Genomic DNA, 17,821 nt, shown 5'->3' with positions numbered 1-17,821 from the left:
ACAGAACCACCCCTCCACCTTTTCCTTGCTTCCTTTATTTCATAAATGTCATGAACCCTTCAATATTCAGGTCCCAATCTATGTCATCCTGCAGCCATGTCTCTGTAATGGTTATCAAATCATACTGAGTGAAGAAATTCCTCTTCATCTCAATCCTAATTATTATTCTGAAACTGTGTCCCCTGGTTCTAGACCCCCCAGCCAGAGGAAACATCCTTCCTGCATCTACCCTGTTGAGCCCTGTAACAATTTTATATGCTTCAATGAGATCAGCTCTTATTCTTTGAAACTCCAGAGAATACAGGCCCAGCCTCCTCAATCTCTCCTCATAGGACAATCCTGCCATCCCAGGAATCAGTCTGGTGAACCTTTGTTGAACTCCCTCTATGGCAAGTATATCCTTCCTTAAGTAAAGAGACCAAAACAGTACGCAATACTCCAGGTGCGGTCTCACCAAGGCTCTAAACAATTGCAGCAAGACATCTTTACTCCTGTACTCACATCCTCTTGCAACAAAGGCCAACATATCATTTGCCTTCCTATTGCTTGCTGCACCAGCATGTTAGCTTTCAGTGACTCATGAACAAGGACACCCAGGTCCCTTTGGACATCAACAGTTCCAAACTTCGCACCATGTTAGCTTTCAATGACCATCTCTTACCATTTAAGAAATACTCTGCACATCTGTTCCACTTACCAAAGTGGATAACCTCACATTTTTCCACATTATATTCCATCTGCCACGTCCTTGCCCACTCAAGTCTTTCCAAATCTCCTTGAAGCCGCTTTGCATCTTTCTCACAGCACACATTCCCACCTCGTTTTGTGTCATCAGCAAACTTGGAAATATTACGTTTGATCCCCACATCCATATCATTGATATAGATTGTGAATAGCTGGGTCCCAAGCACTGATTCTTGCAGAACCCCACTAGTCACAGCCTATCAACCTGAGAATGACTCGTTTATTCCTACTCTGTTTTCTGACCGTTAACCAGTTCTCAATCCATGCCAGTATATTACCCCCAATCCATGTGCTCTAATTTTATTTACTAACCTATTGTGTGGGACCTTATTGAAAGCCTTCTGAAAATCCAAGACCACCACATCCTCTGGTTTCCCCTTATCTATTCTCCTGATTACATCCTCAATAAACTCGAACAGGTTTGTCAAACATGATTTCCCTTTCCTAAATTCATGCTGACTCTGGCCAATCCTACCATTATTTTCTAGACTTCAGTTATCACATCCTTTATTATAGATTCTAGCATTTTCCCTGCTACTGTTGTCAGGCTAACAGGTCTGTAATTCCCTGTTTTCTCTCGCCCTCCCTTCTTAAATAGTGGAGTGACATTTGCTACCTTCCAATCTGCAGGAACCCTTCCAGAATCTATAGAATTTTGGAAGATGATCATCAATGCATCCACTATCTCCACGGCCACCTTTTCAACACTCTGGGTTGTGGATCATCAGGTCCAGGGAATTTATCAACTTTCAGTCCCATTAATTTCTCTCGTACCATTTTTTACGAATATGAACTTCTTTCAGTTCCTCATTCTCGTTAATCCCTTGGTTCTCTAGTATTCCTCGGAGGTTTTTTGTATAGAATCATAGAAGGTTTATGGCACAGAAAGAGGCCACTTGGCCCATCGTGTCTGTGCCAACCGAAAAACACTCCACCCATTTTAATCCCACCTTCCAGCATTTGGTCTGTAGCCCTGCAGATTACGACACTTGAGGTGCATATCCAGACTTCTTTTGAATGAGTTGAGGGTCTCTGCCTCAACTACCCTTTCAGGCAGTGAGTTCCAGACCCCCACCACCCTCAGGGTGAAAAAACCTTTCCTCATCTCCCCTCTAACCTTTCTACCAATCACTTTTAATCTGTGCCCCCCTCGTCACTGACCTCTCTGCTAAGGTGAATAGACCCTTCACCTTCACTCTATCCAGGTCCCTCAAAATTTTGTACATTTCAATCAAATCTCCCCTCAGCCTTCTCTGTTCCAAGGAGATCAACCCCAGCCTATCCAATCATTCCTCATAGCCGCATTTTTCCAGTCCTGGCAACATGCTCGTAAATCTCCTCTGTACCCTCTCTCGTGCAATTACATCCTTTCTCTAATGAGGTGACCAGAACTGCACACAGTACTCAAATTGTGGCCTAACCAATGAGTTATACAGTTCCAGCATAACCTCCTGCTCTTCGAGGGGAGGCAGTGGCGTAGTGGTATTGTTTTTTAATTCATTCGTGGGATGTGGGTGTCGCTGGCTAGGCCAGCATTTATTGCCCTTAAGAGCAATTGTCACTGAACTAGTAACCCAGAGACTCAGGGTACTGCTCTGGGGACATGGGTTCGAATCCCACCACAGCAGAAAGGTGGAATTTGAATTCAGTTAATAAAAATCTGGAATTTAAAAAAAAGCTAGTCTAATGATGGCCATGAAACCATTGTCGATTGTTGTAAAAAACCCATCTGGTTCACTAATGTCCTTTAGGGAAGGAAATCTGCTGTCCTTACCTGGTCTGGCCGACATGTGACTCCAGACCCACAGCAATGTGGTTGACTCTTACATGCCCTCTGAAATGGCCAAGCAAGCCACTCAGTTATGTCTAACCGCGACAAAGTCAATAAGGAATGAAACCGGACGGACCACCCAGCATCGACCTAGGCACCGGAAATGACAACGGCAAACCCAGCCCTGTCGACCCTGCAAAGTCCTCCTCAGTAACAACTGGGGACTTGTGTCAAAGTTGGGAGAGCTGTCTCACAGACTAGTCAAGCAACAGCCTGACATAGTCATACTCACCGAATCATGCCTTACAGACAATATCCTAGACACCGCCATCACCATCCCTGGGTATGTCCTGTCCCACCGGCAGGACAGACCCAGCAGAGGTGGCAGCGCAGTGGTATACAGTAGGGAGGGAGTTGCCCTGGGAGTCCTCAACAATTGACTCTGGACCCCATGAAGTCTCATGGCATCAGGTCAAACATGGACAAGGAAATCTCCTACTGATTACCACCTACTGCCCTCCCTCAGCTGATGAGTCAGTACTCCTCCATGTTGAATACCACTTGGAGGAAGCAGTGAGGGTGGCAAGGGCACAGAATATACTCTGGGTGGGGGACTTCAATGTCCATCACCAAGAGTGGCTTGGTAGCACCACTACTGACCGAGCTGGCCAAGTCCGAAAGGACATAGCTGCTAGACTGGGTCTGTGGCAGGTGGTGAGGGAACCAAGAGGGAAAAACATACTTGACCTCGTCCTCACCAATCTGCCTGCCACAGATGCATCTGTCCATGACAGTATTGATAGGAGTGACCACCGCACAGTCCTTGTGGAGACAAAGTCCCGTCTTCACATTGAGGATACCGTCCATCGTGTTGTGTGGTACTATCACCGTGCTAAATGGGATAGATTTCAAACAGATCTAGCAATGCAAAACTGGGCATCCATGAGGTGCTGTGGGCCCTCAGCAGCAGCAGAATTGTACTCAACCACAATCTGTAACCTCATAGCCCGGCATATCCCCCACTCTACCATTACCATCAAGCCGGGGGACCAACCCTGGTTCAAAGAACAGTGCAGGAGGGCATGCCAGGAGCAGCACCAGGCATACCTCAAAATGGGGTGTCAACCTGGTGAAGCTACAACACAGGACTACTTGCGTGCCAAACAGCGTAAGCAGCATGCAAGGGATAGAGCTAAGCGATCCCATAACCAACGGATCAGATCTAAGCTCTGCAGTGCTGCCACATCCAGCCGTGAATGGTGGTGGACAATTAAACAACTAACTTGAGGTGGTGGCTCCACAAATATCCCCGTCCTCAATGATGGGGGAGCCCAGCACATCAGTGCGAAAGATAAGGCTGAAGCATTTGCAACAATCTTCAGCCAGAAGTGCCAAGTTGATGATCCATCTCGGCCTCCTCCTGAAGTCCCAGAATCACAGATACCAGACTTCAGCCAATTCGATTCACTCCGCGTGATATCAGCCTGCCGTACATTTCATCCGACCCCGGTAATCTATCAACTTTCAAGGACACTAATCCCATTGATACTTACTCTCGCCCTATGTTGATCACATCCAATACTTCACACCCCTCTTCCTTAACTACGATATCTGCATCGTCCAACTCTTTTGTGAAGGCAGAAGCAAAGTATTCATTAAGAACAATACCAACACCTTCCATTCCCACACATAGGTTACTTTTTTGGTCTTTTATGGGCCCTACTCTCCCCCTTTAGTTATCCTCTTACTCGTAATGTATTGATAAAACATCTTTGGGTTCACCTTTATTTTGCTTGCCAATATTCTTTCATGCCCTCTTTTAGCTTTCCTAATTTCCTTTTTGATTTCACCCTCCATTTTCTATACTCCTCTTGGCTTTCTGGAGTATTGAGTTCTCGGTGTCAGACATAAGTGCTTAGATTTGGCCGTCCCACCCTTTTTCTTTGGCTTGGGCTTATAAGTGGCAAGTAACATTCACGCCACACAAATGCCAGGCAATGACCATCTCAAACGAGAGAGAAATCTAACCATCTCCCCTTGACGTTCAATGGCTTTACCATCATTGAATCCCCCACAATGATCATCCTGGAGGTCACACTGACTAGAAACTGAACTGGACCAGCCACACAAATACTGTGGCTACAAGAGCAGGTCAGAGGCTGGGAATCCTGCAGTCAGTAACTCACTTCCTGTCTCCCCAATGCCTGTCCCCATCCCCAGACGATGTCGATGATTAGTCTGGCAGGCTTTCCAGGAGAAATGCAGCATCAGGGGTTTCAGCTATCACACGCTGGATTGTTCAGGGTTTCTCAGAGCTCCTCTGGAGTTCTGCTCTTTTGCCCATGTTTGGACCAAGGCTGTAATGAGGTCATGGCAGACCCCAACTGGGTGTCAGCGAGTAGGTTATTGCTAAGCAAGTGCCACTTGATAGCGTTGTCAATGACCCTTTCCATCACTTTGCTGATGATCGGGAACAGACTGATAGGGCAGTAATTGGCCGGATTGGATTCATCCTGCTTTTTGTGCACAGGACATACCTGGGCAATTTTCCACATTGCTGGGTAGATGCCAGTGTTGTAGCTGTACTGGAACAGCTTGGCTAGAGGCGCGGCTAGTTCTGGAGCACAAGTCTTCAGTACAATTGCTGGAATGTTGTCAGAGCCCATAGTCTTTGCAGAGTCCAGTGCCTTCAGCCATTTCTTGATACAGGACCATAGCAGCAGGAGTTGGCCATTCAGCCCATCATGCCTGCTCTGCCATTCAATATGATCATGGCTGTTCATCCACTTCAATGCCTTTTTCCCACACTATCCCCATATCCCCTTATGTCATTGGTATTTATAAATCTGTCAATCTCTGCTTTAAACATACTCAATGACTGAGCTTCCTCAGCCCTCTGGGGTAGAGAATTCCAAAGATTCACAACCCTCTGAGTAAAACTTTTCTCCTCATCTCTGGCCTAAATGGCTTCCCCTTTATTTTGAAATTGTGTCCCTTGGTTCTAGACTCCCCAACCAGGGGAAACATCTTTCCTGCATCTACCCTGTCTATCCCTTTAAGTATTTTGTACGTTTCAAGGTTAGACGAGGAGAAATTTCTTTACTCGAGGATTGTGAATCTTTGGAATTCTCTACCCCAGAGGGCTGAGGAAGCTCAGTCATTGAGTATGTTTAAAGCAGAGATTGACAGATTTATAAATACCAATGACATAAGGGGATATGGGGATAGCGTTGGGAAAAGGCATTGAAGTGGATGATCAGCCATGATCTTATCGAATGGCAGAGCAGGCATGATGGGCTGAATGGCCAACTCCTGCTGCTATAGTCCTGTATCAAGAAATGGCTGAAGGCACTGGACTCTGCAAAGACTATGGGCTCTGACAACATTCCAGCAATAGTACTGAAGACTTGTGCTCCAGAACTAGCCGTGGCCCTCAAGGTTAAGTATTGGTTTCAATGAGATCACCTCTCATTCTTCGAAACTCGAGAGAATATAGGCCCAGTTTCCCCAATCTCTCTTCATAGGACAGTCCCACCATCCCGGGAACAAGTCTGGTGAATCTTCGTTGCACTCCCTCTATGGCAATAATACCCTTCCTAAGGTAAAGGGACCAAAACTCCCAGTGCGGTCTAACCAAGGTTCTGTACAACTGAAGTAAGGCTTCACTACTCCTGTACTCAAATATTCTTGCGAAGAAGGCTAACATACCATTAGCCTTCCTAATTGCTTGCTGCACCTGCATGTTAGCTTTCAATGACTTATTGACAAGAACACCAGGTCCCTTTGTACATCTACACTTTCTAATCTCTTACCATTTAAGAAATACTCTGCACATCTATTCCTCCTACCAAAGTGGATAACCTCACATTTTTATATCTGCCATGTTCTTGCCCACTCACTAAGTCTGTCCAAATCCCCTTGAAGCCACTTTGCATCTTCCTCACAACACACATTCCCAACTAGTTTTGTGTGCAAGATATCACGTGAAGTGAATCGGATTGGCTGAAGTCTGGCATCTCCTAGGGACTACCATTGACCAGAAACTGAACTGGAGTAGCCATATAAATACCATGGCTACAAGAGCAGGTCAGAGGCTAGGAATCCTGTGGCGAGTAACTCACCTCCTCACTCCCCAAAGCCTGTCCACCATCTACAAGGCACAAGTCAGGAGTGTGATGGAATACTCTCCACTTGCCTGGATGGGTGCAGCTCCAACAACACTCAAGAAGCTCAACACCATCCAGGACAAAGCAGCCCGCTTGATTGGCACCCCATCCACAAACATTCACTCCCTGCACCACCGACACACAGTGGCAGCAGTGTGTACCATCTGCAAGACGCACTGCAGCAATTCACCAAGGCTCCTTAGACAGCACCTTCCAAACCCGCGACCTCTACCAACTAGAAGGACAAGGGCAGCAGATGCATTGGGAACACCACCACCTGCAAGTTCCCCTCCAAGTCACACACCACCCTGACTTGGAACTATATCGCCGTTCCTTCACTGTCGCTGGGTCAAAATCCTGGAACTCCCTTCCTAACAGCACAGTGGGTGTACCTACCTCACATGGACTGCAGCGGTTCAAGAAGGCAGCTCACCACCACCTTCTCAAGGGCAATTAGGGATGGGCAATAAATGCTGGCCCATCCAGCGATGCCCACATCCCATGAACGAATAAAAAAAATCTGTGATGCTGGAAACCTCAGGAGGAGGTCAAGCTGGATCATCAAATCGGCACTTCTGGCTGAAGACAGATCCTTCAGCTTGTGTTTCGCACTGATGTGCAGGGCTCCCCCATCATTGAGGATGGGGATATTTGTGGAGTCTCCTCTTCCTGTCAGTTGTTTAATTGTCCCAACCATTCAGGACTGGATGTGGCAGGATTGCACAGCTTAGATCTGTTGCTTTAGTTGTGGATCGCTTAGCTCTGTCTATTGCATGCTGCTTACGCAGTTTGTCATGCAGTAGTCCTGTGTTGTAGCTTCACCAGGTTGACACCTCATTTTGAGGTATGCCTGGTGCTGCTCCTGACATGCCCTCCTGCACTCTTCATTGAACCAGAGTTGGTCTCCAGGCTTGATGGTAATGGTAGAGTGGGGGATATGCTGGGACATGAGGTCACAGATTGTGGTTGAGTACAATTGTGCTGCTGCTGATGGCCCACAGCGCCTCATGGATGCCCAGTTTTGCCTTTCTATATCTGTTCAAAATCTATCCCATTTAGCACAGTGGTAGTACCACACAACCTGATGGAGAGCATCCTCAATTTGAAGACAGGACTTTGTCTCCACAAATACAGTGCAGTGGTCAATCCTACCAATACTGTCATGGACAGATGCATCTGCGGCAGGCAGATTGGTGAGGACGAGGTAAAGTATATTTTCCCCTCTTGTTGGTTCCCTCACCACCTGCCACAGACCCAGTCTAGCAGCTTTGTCCTTCAGGACTCGGCCAGCCCAGTCAATAGTGGTGCTACTGAGCCACTCTTGGTGATGGACGTTGAAGTCCCCCATCCAGAGTACATTCTGTGCCCTTGCCACCCTCAAAGCTTCCTCCAAGTGGTGAGGAACATGGAGGAGTACTGATTCATCAGCTGAGGGAGGGCGGTAGGTGGTAATCAGCAGGAGGTTTCCTTGCCCGCGTTTAACCTGATGCCATGAGACGTCATGAGGTCTGGAATCAATATTGAGGATTCCCGAATGTCTACCACTGTGCTGCCACCTCTGTTGGGTCTATCCTACCGGTGGGACAGGACATACCCGGGGATGGTAATAGAGGTACCTTGGTGAATATGACTAGGTCAGGCTGTTGCTTGACTAATCTGTGGGACAGCTCTCCCAACTTTGGCACAAGCCCCCAGATGTTAGTAAGGAGGACTTTGCAGGGTCGACAGGGCTGGATTTACCGCTGACGTTTCCGGTGCCTAGGTCAATGCCAGTGATCAGTCTGGTTTCATTCCTTTTTACTGACTTTGTAGCGGTTAGGTACAACTGAGTGGCTTGCTGGGCCATTTCAGAGTCAACCACATTGCTGTGGGTCTGGAGTCATATGTAGGCCAGGCCAGGTAAGGACAGCAGATTTCCTTCCCTAAAGGACATTAGTGAACCAGATGGGTTTTTACAACAATCGACAAAGGTTTCATGGCCATCATTAGACTAGCCTTTTAATTCCAGATTTATTAATTAAATTCAAATTCCACCTTCTGCTGTGGTGGGATATGACCCTAGTCCCCAGAGCAATACCCTGGGTCTCTGGGTTACTAGTCCAGTGACAATACCACAACACCACCAGTTCCCCAGTGAGGGTCTGAGGGTCAGAGTGTATCTGTTCTCTGTTTCTTACTGTGACCAGTTCCTGCAAGTTGTGAATATTTGGAATTGATAAACTGAGAGGGAAGGAACACGTTAATTTAAAAGGAAAAGCTCTAAATGTCATCAACTTTCTCTCAGTATTTAACCAGAGCCTTAAAGCAGAAAAGCAGAGCTTGCAGGCTTCTGTTCACCCAGGGAGTCTCTGCTCTTGTTGTTGTTCAGTTAAAGGCAGCAGTGAAACTGCGGCCTGTGAACAGAATCTCCAACTTCCAGCAAAAATACTGCAAAACATTAAACTTCCGGTGTCACTTACCCTCAACTTACTCCGTGTGATCAGAGAGCAGCTCAGAACACAACACATTTCCTCAAAGAAGCGTAACTTGCAGCTCGGACTGCGGGGGAATTGCGGAGATTCTGTTCCGGGGTTGCAGCTAGCTCTGGACTGCCAGCATTATTCCATCAGGCAGGAACTGCAAGGACTCCGCAATCTTCCTGAGTAATATTTCCCAGTATCGCTCACTCTGGCTCTGTTCCAATGTCCCTGAACTGGAATCAGCAGCTTCTTGCAGCTTTCACAAGACTGCCCATCTCCCGGCTCACACACTCATTTCCTCTTTAACCATTTCCTTCCTGTTTTCTCACTCCCTAATTCCTATTGTCAACGTGTCCCAGCCAAATGCTCAACTCAAACACTCCTGTTTGCACTCGCAGCCCAGTGCGGAGGAGCCAGGAGGACAAAGCAACACAGGTGCCGCTCGCAGCTTTCACTTTCAATGCCTGATAACTCTATTGCCACCGGCATGAAAGTCACTGCTGCTGTGTTGAGTGTCAGTGGGCACAGTCCGCTCTGCTACAGAAACATTACTGCCAGGACACAGTGAGAGCAGGGACAGAGGGAAAACAACAGCACACATGCAAGTTAACTCCTCTCTCATTAAATACGAAGACAAAAGGCAACAGTGACCCAACTGTTCCACTGGGGAATGCTTCACAAAACCAAGAGTGACCTGTCACTTCCGAAAATGATCAGCAATAAACAAATGGATGTTCCAACACTCACTCCAACCTCATCCAGTCTATCAGACTGATCAAAAACTGTGTTGTGCCAACGCAGGTGAAATAGGACTTTCAGAAAAGCAGATAATTAAACAGGCAGATTGCTGACAGCAGGAATTTTAACAGAGCAGGATGTCAAGAACACACATCAAACCCCTGTCAGAATGGAACTGGTTCATCATCTTGCAGAGCAGCTGAGAGAGTTAGACCCCTCTCGAACCCACTCCCACTGGGAGAATGGCAACACAGACACCCCCTCCACCGCAGACTGATCCCCCTCCCGAACAGACTCTTCCCCCACCACCTCCCCATAGACTGTGCCCCTCCCCCGTGAATTGTATTTAATCATATACAGGTGGAGGGTGTTAATTAGGGTCTTATTTGAGTATATATAAGGAGACACGTACTGTAACTGGGTGAAGGATTGAGTGAGGAGTTGCATGTTTGTAACCTTTTTAACTTTGTAAAATAAATGCAAGACTGAGTAACGATTAGCTGTAGCATTATCCTTCAACAACAAGCTTTCTGGAGTATAACATAGTCACAGAGGATGGTTGTCTAAAAGTGAAAGTTAGAAACTAAGATTTTTTCACACAGAAAACTAAAATTCCCAGTGGCTATTGTGGAAAATGGCAGAAAGCAAATGTAAATTGTCAGAGTGTGATTACCGTCTGATGTTCTCTGAGTCTGAATCGTATGACCAGTGGAAGAATGAAGTGAAAATGTGGACATGGGTTACACTGTATTCAAAGTGGTTCAGAGGAGGTTTATTAGATTGATACCTGGAATGAGCGGGTTGTCTTATGAGGAAAGGTTGGACAGACTGGGCTTGTTTTCACTGGAGTTTAGAAGAATGGTCTTGACAAGGTGAAGATGGAAAAGATGTTTCCTCTTGTGGGGGAGTCCAGAACTAGGGGGGCACTGTTTTAAAATTAGGGGTCACCCTTTTAGGACAGAGATGAGGAGAAATTTTTTCTGAGGGTTTTGCAACTTTGGAACTCTCTGCCTCAGAAGGTGGTGGAGGCGGGGTCATTGAATATTTTGGAGGTGGGGTCATTGAATAATTTTAAGGTGGAGGTAGGTAGATTCTTATATAAAAGCAAAATACTACAAATGCTGGAAATCTGAAATAAAACCAAAAAGTGCTGAAAATACTGAGCAGGTCTGGCAGCATCAGTGGAGAGAGAAACAAAGTTAATGTTTCAGGTCCATGACCTTTCATCAGAATGTCACTCACCTGAAATATTAGCTTTGTTTCTCTCTCCACACCTGCTGCCAGACCTGCTGAGTATTTCCAGCACATTTTGATAGATTCTTCGTAGGCAAGGGAATCAAAGGTTATTGGGGTAGGTGGGAGTGTGGAATTCGAGACTCAATCAGATCAGCCATGATCTCATTGAATGACGGAGCAGGCTAGAGGGGCCGAATGGCCTACTTCTGTTCCTAATTTGTATGTTCACATGTTCGTATGTACGTCTCTACCAAAGAGCAAACAAGGTATGGCCTTAGTGTTGTCACTTCCCACCAAAAGCAAAATCAGAAGTAAAGTATTTTGTGAACTGGATGCTGGCCAGCTGCATATTGATGAAGGGTTGGATCTTTAGTTCATTATCAAAGATTTTATAGCAGAGCACATGGAGAACAGTGGTAGAATCGGACAGAGTCAGCATGGATTTACGAAAGGGAAATCATGCTTGACAAATCTACTAGAATTCTTTGAGGATGTAACTAGTAGAGTTGATGAGGGGGAGCCAGTGGATGTGGTTTATTTGGACTTTCATGAAGGCTTTTGACAAAATCCCACATAAGAGGTTAGCGTGTAAAATTAAAGCACATGGGATTGGGGGTTGTGTATTGTGATGGATAGAAAATTGGTTGGCAGACAGGAAACAAAGAGTAGGAATAAATGGGTCTTTTTCCGAATGGCAGGCAGTGACTAGTGGGGTACTGCAGGGATTGGTGCTGGGACCCCAGCTATTCACAATATATATTAATGATTTAGATGAGAGAACTAAATGTAATATCTCCAAATTTGCAGATGACACAAAATTGGGTGGGAGGGTGAATTGTGAGGAGGATGCAGAGGCTTCAGGATGATTTGGACAAGTTGAGTGAGTGGCCAAATGTACGGCAGATGCAGTATAATGTGGATAAAAGTGAGATTATCCACTTTGGTAGCAAAAACAGGAAGGCAGATTATTATCTGAACGGCTATAAACTGAGAGAGGGGAATATGCAGCGAGACCTGGGTGTTCTCATACACCAGTCACTGAAGGTAAGCATGCAGGTGCAACAGGCGGTAAAAAAGGCAAGTGGTATGTTGGCCTTCATAGCGAGAGGATTAGAGTACAGGAGCAGGGATGTCTTGCTGCAATTATACTGGGCCTTGGTGAGGCCACACCTGGAATATTATGTGCAGTTTTGGTCTCCTTATTTGAGGAAGGATGCTCTTGCTATGGCGGGACTGACGTATGAGGAGAGATTGAGTCGGCTCGGGTTATATTCGCTGGAGTTCAGAAGAGTGAGGGGGGGATCTCATAGAAACCTATAAAATTCTGGCAGGACTTGACAGGGTAGATGCAGGAAGGATGTTCCCAATGATGGGGGAGTCCAGAACCAGGGGTCATAGTCTAAGGATACTGGGTAAACCTTTCAGGACTGAGATGAGGAGAAATTTCTTCATCCAGAGAGTGGTGAACCTGTGGAATTCGGTACCACAGAAAGCAGTTGAGGCCAAAACATTGTATGTTTTCCAAGAAGGAGTTAGATATCGCTCTTCGGGCAAAAGGGATCAAAGGATATGTGGGGAAAGCAGGAACAGGTTACTGAATTGGATGATCAGCCATGATCATAATGAATGGCAGAGCAGGCTCGATGGGCCGAGTGGCCTACTCCTGCTCCTATTTTCTATGTTTTGTTAGAATTCTTATATGACATTTACAAGAAAGATGACCTATTAATTTCCTATGAGGCATGGTCAGACTTTGATACATTTTGGAAAATGGATGGTTATTCAATGGAGGAATATTTCATGGACTTTAACAGACTGTTTAGAAGAGTGAGGAAATTCAATTTGGAGATCCCTGATTCAATGCTAGCATTTAAATTGGTAGATTGTGCGAGGGTGTTTCATATGGGCAGGCTCCTGGTTCTAACTGGGGTTTAGTTCTCAGAGATTCCCTCATAGTCATAGAGTCATAGAGTTATACAGCACAGAAACAGGCCCTTCAGCCCATCGTGTCTGTGCCGGCCATCGAGCACCTAACTATTCTAGTCCCATTTTCCAGCATTTGGTGCATAGCCTTGTATGCAATGGCGTTTCAAGTGCTCATCTAAATACTACTTAAATGTTGAGGGTTCCTGCCTCTACCACCTCTTCAGGCAGTGTGTTCCAGATTCCAACCACCCTCTGGGTGATCATTTTTTTCCTCAAATCCCCACTAAACCTCCTGCCCCTTACCTTAAATCTATGCCCCCTGGTTATTAACCCCTCTGCTAAGGGAAAAAGTTTCTTCCTATCTAACCTATCAATGCCCCTCATAATTTGTACACCTCAATCATGTCCCCCCTCAGCCTTCTCTGCTCTAAGGAAAGCAACCCTAGACTTTTCACTCTCTCTTCATAGCTGAAATGCTCCAGCCCAGGCAACGTCCTGGTGAATCTCCTCTGCACTATTGGATCAAATGTCTGCTGCCTTAAAAAGAATTCTGGCGGAACAATAATTTCTTGCAGCACAGGTAGAACAAGCAGGGCATTCTGCAGTGACACAAAGAATGGAGGACTCAATGTTTACTGGATTTCAAAATGGTCCAGATACAATGAAAAAGTTAAAGACAGGCAGAATGAGGATGAAAGCACCTTTAGCAGGTCTGACTATTGCAGCAGAAGACAGAATTGGAACAGCAATAATTGGCAAATGAATCCCAGGAATGCCCAAGGAACAGTTAGTAGGTGCTTTAGGTGTGACTCAAAGTATCATTATGTGATGAACTGTCCAAAGCGGAGAAGCAGGGTCCCTGAAATAACACATGACAAAGGGAATTCTGAGGCAGAAGATGAAGATAGTGATGAATCTGAATTGTACTAGTCACAAGGAGTTTTAGGCCTGTGATGAATGTGTTAGTTGCAGACTCATTCAATTATGCTGTATTAAGCAGTGCTTGCACATCAACAGTATGTGGAGCAGATTGGTTAAAATGTTATCTGGATTCATTCGGTAGTGAGGATCAATGCAAGGTTATAGTATATTAAAAACACTATTTGCTTTAGGTTTGATGATGACAACACATTGAAGTCACTGAAGAGAATAGTAATTCTATGCAAAATGGCTGGAGTAAGCCAATTTGTCAGTACTGATGTAGTCTCTTGGGAAATACCTTTTTACTCCTGAGTAAACCTTCTATGAAAAAGGCACAAATGAAACTTGATTTGGAGTATGATAAGGCAATTGTTTTTGGAAAATCAGTGGATCTGCAGTTTGCCCAGTTAGGGCATTAGTGTTTCACCTTAAAAACAAAACTGAAGTTTCTAGTCAGTGTTAGAAGTATTAACAGCATCAGGTGATAAGAATCAGAGGAAACAAAAGCAAGTTGTCTGAAAGTTAGACAATTTTCTCACCATTCTTGTCAGAGATTAAAAATCCTGCTAAAAGATGCAGGTGTGATTGAAGAGTATATGAGGCGAATCGAAGAGATTAGTGAAAAGTGTGAAATCTGTAAAAAGTATCGAAGGATGCCACTGCATCCTATTGTCAGCCTTCATTGGCATGTGACTTTAATGATGTAGTTGCCATGGATTTAAAGTATGGGACAGACAGAAATATTTTCATTCTACATTTTGTAGACCTGATGACCAAATTTAGTCTTGTTATAATACAAAGCAAGGACAAAAAGGCGATTAAAGATAAAATTATGGAGAAATGGATAGAAACCAGACTTGGGGCAGCAGTGAATTTTCTGACTGATAATGGAGAGGAATTTGCCAATGATCAGTTCATGTGTGAAAACATGAACATTATGGTAATGAATACTGCAGCAACAGGGAGAAGAAGATCCCAAACAGTGTAGGTGTGAGAACACAGCCCTGTTTTACGCCACTCAGGATAGGAAAGGGGTCTGATGAAGCGCCGCTATGCTGAATTGTGCCTTTCATATTGTCATGGAATGAGGTGATGATACTTAGTAGCTTTGGTGGACATCCGATCTTTTCTAGTAGTCTAAAGAGACCACGTCTGCTGACGAGGTCAAAGGCTTTGGTGAGATCAATGAAAGCAATGTAGAGGGGCATCTGTTGTTCACGGCTTTTCTCCTGTATCTGGCGAAGGGAGAACAGCATGTCAACGGTCGATCTCTCTGCACGAAAGCCACACTGTGCCTCAGGGTAGACGCGCTCGGCCAGCTTCTGGAGTCTGTTTAAAACGACTCGAGCGAAGACTTTCCCCACTATGCTGAGCAGGGAGATTCCACGGTAGTTGTTGCAGTCACCGGGGTCACCCTTGTTCTTATAAAGGGTGATGATATTGGCATCGCACATGTCCTGTGGTACTGCTCCCTCGTCCCAGCACAGGCAAAGCAGTTCGTGGAGTGCTGAAAGTATAGCAGGCTTCGCACTCTTGATTATTTCAGGGGTAATGCCGTCCTTCCCAGGGGTTTTTCCACTGGCTAGAGAATCAATGGCATCACTGAGTTCCGATTTTGTTGGCTGTTCGTCCAGCTCATCCATGACTGGCAGAGACTGGGCTGCATTGAGGGCTGTCCCAGTGACAACATTTTCCCTGGAGAACATGCGTTCAAGTCTTCAGAAGAAGGAATTTTCCTCCACACAAGATCAGATGGCAGGCTGTTTAACCTTGCCCGTCTTACAGCGAAGACCAAAGTACGGAAAGTCCTCATCAGGGAACTCCTCTTTGCTGACGATGCTGCATTAACATCCCACACTGAAGAGTGTCAGCAGAGTCTCATTGACAGGTTTGCGGCTGCCTGCAACGAATTTGGCCAAACCATCAGTCTCAAGAAAACGAACATCATGGGACAGGATGTCAGAAATGCTCCATCCATCAATATCGGCGACCACGCACTGGAAGTGGTTCAAGAGTTCACCTACCTAGGCTCAACTATCACTAGTAACCTGTCTCTCGATGCAGAAATCAACAAGCTCATGGGAAAGGCGTCTGCTGCTATGTCCAGACTGGCCAAGAGAGTGTGGAAAAATGGCACACTGACACGGAACACAAAAGTCCGAGTGTATCAAGCCTGTGTCCTCAGTACCTTGCTCTACGGCAGCAAGGCCTGGACAACATATGTCAGCCAAGAGCGACGTCTCAATTCATTCCATCTTCGCTGCTTCCGGAAAATCCTTGGCATCAGGTAGCAGGACCGTATCTCCAACGCAGAAGTCCTCGAGGCGGCCAACATCCCCAGCATATACACCCTACTGAGCCAGTGGTGCTTGAGATAGCTTGGCCATGTGAGCCGCATGGAAGATGGCAGGATCCCCAAAGACACATTGTACAGCGAGCTCGCCACTGGTATCAGACCCACCGGCCGTCCATGTCTCCGCTTTAAAGACGTCTGCAAACACGACATGAAGTCCTGTGACATTGATCACAAGTCGTGGGAGTCAGTTGCCAGCGTTCGCCAGAGCTGACGGGCAGCCATAAAGGCGGGGCTAAAGTGTGGCGAGTCGAAGAGACTTAGCAGTTGGCAGGAAAAAAGACAAAAGCGCAAGGAGAGAGCCAACTGTGTAACAGCCCCGACACCCAATTTTATCTGCAGCGCCTGTGGAAGAGTCTGTCACTCTAGAATTGACCTTTTATAGCCACTCCAGGCGCTGCTTCACAAACCACTGACCACCTCCAAGCGCTTACCCATTGTCTCTCGAGACCAGGCGGCCGAGGAAGAAGGAGAAGACTGCAGCTGAAAGTCCTTTCAGCAATGGGCTTTGTGAATGAAATCATACAGTGGTTGATGAAATGTTACATAAAATCATAGCTGACCAGCCAAACTGCAAGTTGACAACTGCCCTGGTATGGGCAGTTCATGTGAAGAAATCACTTCAGATGGCTGGAAGATGTAGTCCCTATCAATTGGTCAATGCGTGGAATCCCAAATTGCCTCTGTACTATGCAACAGTCCTCCTGCTCTAGAAGTACTACAATTAGTTCCATTTTTCCTACACATTTGACATGGAGGGAGACGAGCTTTCATCAAGGCTGACGTCTCTGAGAAAATCCAGATAGCTCTGAGACATCGTAGCAGACTGTCCAAGACAGAATTTAATACAGGAGATTTCATGTATTATAAAAGAAAGGGTCATAGGGAATGGGAAGGCCCTGGTAAGGTAATAGGTCATCATAAGGCTGCAGTAATCAAACTGTTTTAAGGTTCATTCCTCACAATTAATCGGGATTGATGACAAAATCTCAATCTGAGCAGTTGATAGAAGGAAATGAGGCCACTTGTACCTCAGATACTCTTGTGATGAAGGTGCTGAGTAACAGAATACAGTCGATCAAGGGTTGTATGGTGGTAATGTGAGCGATTTGTGGCACACAGGACAGAGCTATCACATCCAAAGGCCAATGATGAATATTCCAGAGGGGTCCAGTGAGTGGAAGGATGCAACAATTGTGGGACGTGCAGGAAAATCTACTGGCAAATTTAAATATTGGTTGAATGTTCAGGATGATGGCCAAGAGGCAAGGACCATGGACTGGTAGAATGGGGTGAAAGAGTGGAGGGTAAGAAAGTGCAAGTTCCAATAGTGGGTCTGGAAGTGACTCTTGCATCAGAAAACAATCACGTACTGGAGACCTTCCATGAGAGGAGCGGAGCTGCGGGAAGAACGCAGAATGGGGAGGTGATAAAAACAGCCTGAGGATCGTGGCCTACAACACTTGCCTTCTGGGAGAGCAGCGGAGAGGAGTTTAGGCGTGCAGGA

The 17,821-nt window shown here is 46.0% G+C and overlaps 1 protein-coding gene across 1 annotated transcript in view; it reads right to left on the bottom strand.

Moving 5' to 3' along the window:
* ncor2 (nuclear receptor corepressor 2) overlaps positions 1–9,543 on the bottom strand; it is a 446,529-nt gene extending 436,986 nt beyond the window's left edge. The window contains exon 1 of the mRNA XM_068055641.1: positions 9,141–9,543. The gene's annotated coding sequence lies outside the window, so the exon portion shown is untranslated. The remainder of the gene's footprint in view (positions 1–9,140) is intronic.
* Positions 9,544–17,821: the final 8,278 nt, after the last annotated feature.

The sequence above is a fragment of the Heterodontus francisci genome, chromosome 23 (genome assembly GCF_036365525.1).
Source record: "Heterodontus francisci isolate sHetFra1 chromosome 23, sHetFra1.hap1, whole genome shotgun sequence".
Taxonomy (NCBI): Eukaryota; Metazoa; Chordata; class Chondrichthyes; order Heterodontiformes; family Heterodontidae; genus Heterodontus; species Heterodontus francisci.
The sequence above is the reverse complement of the archived record's forward strand: the minus strand, read 5'-3'. Positions and strand labels throughout refer to the sequence as shown.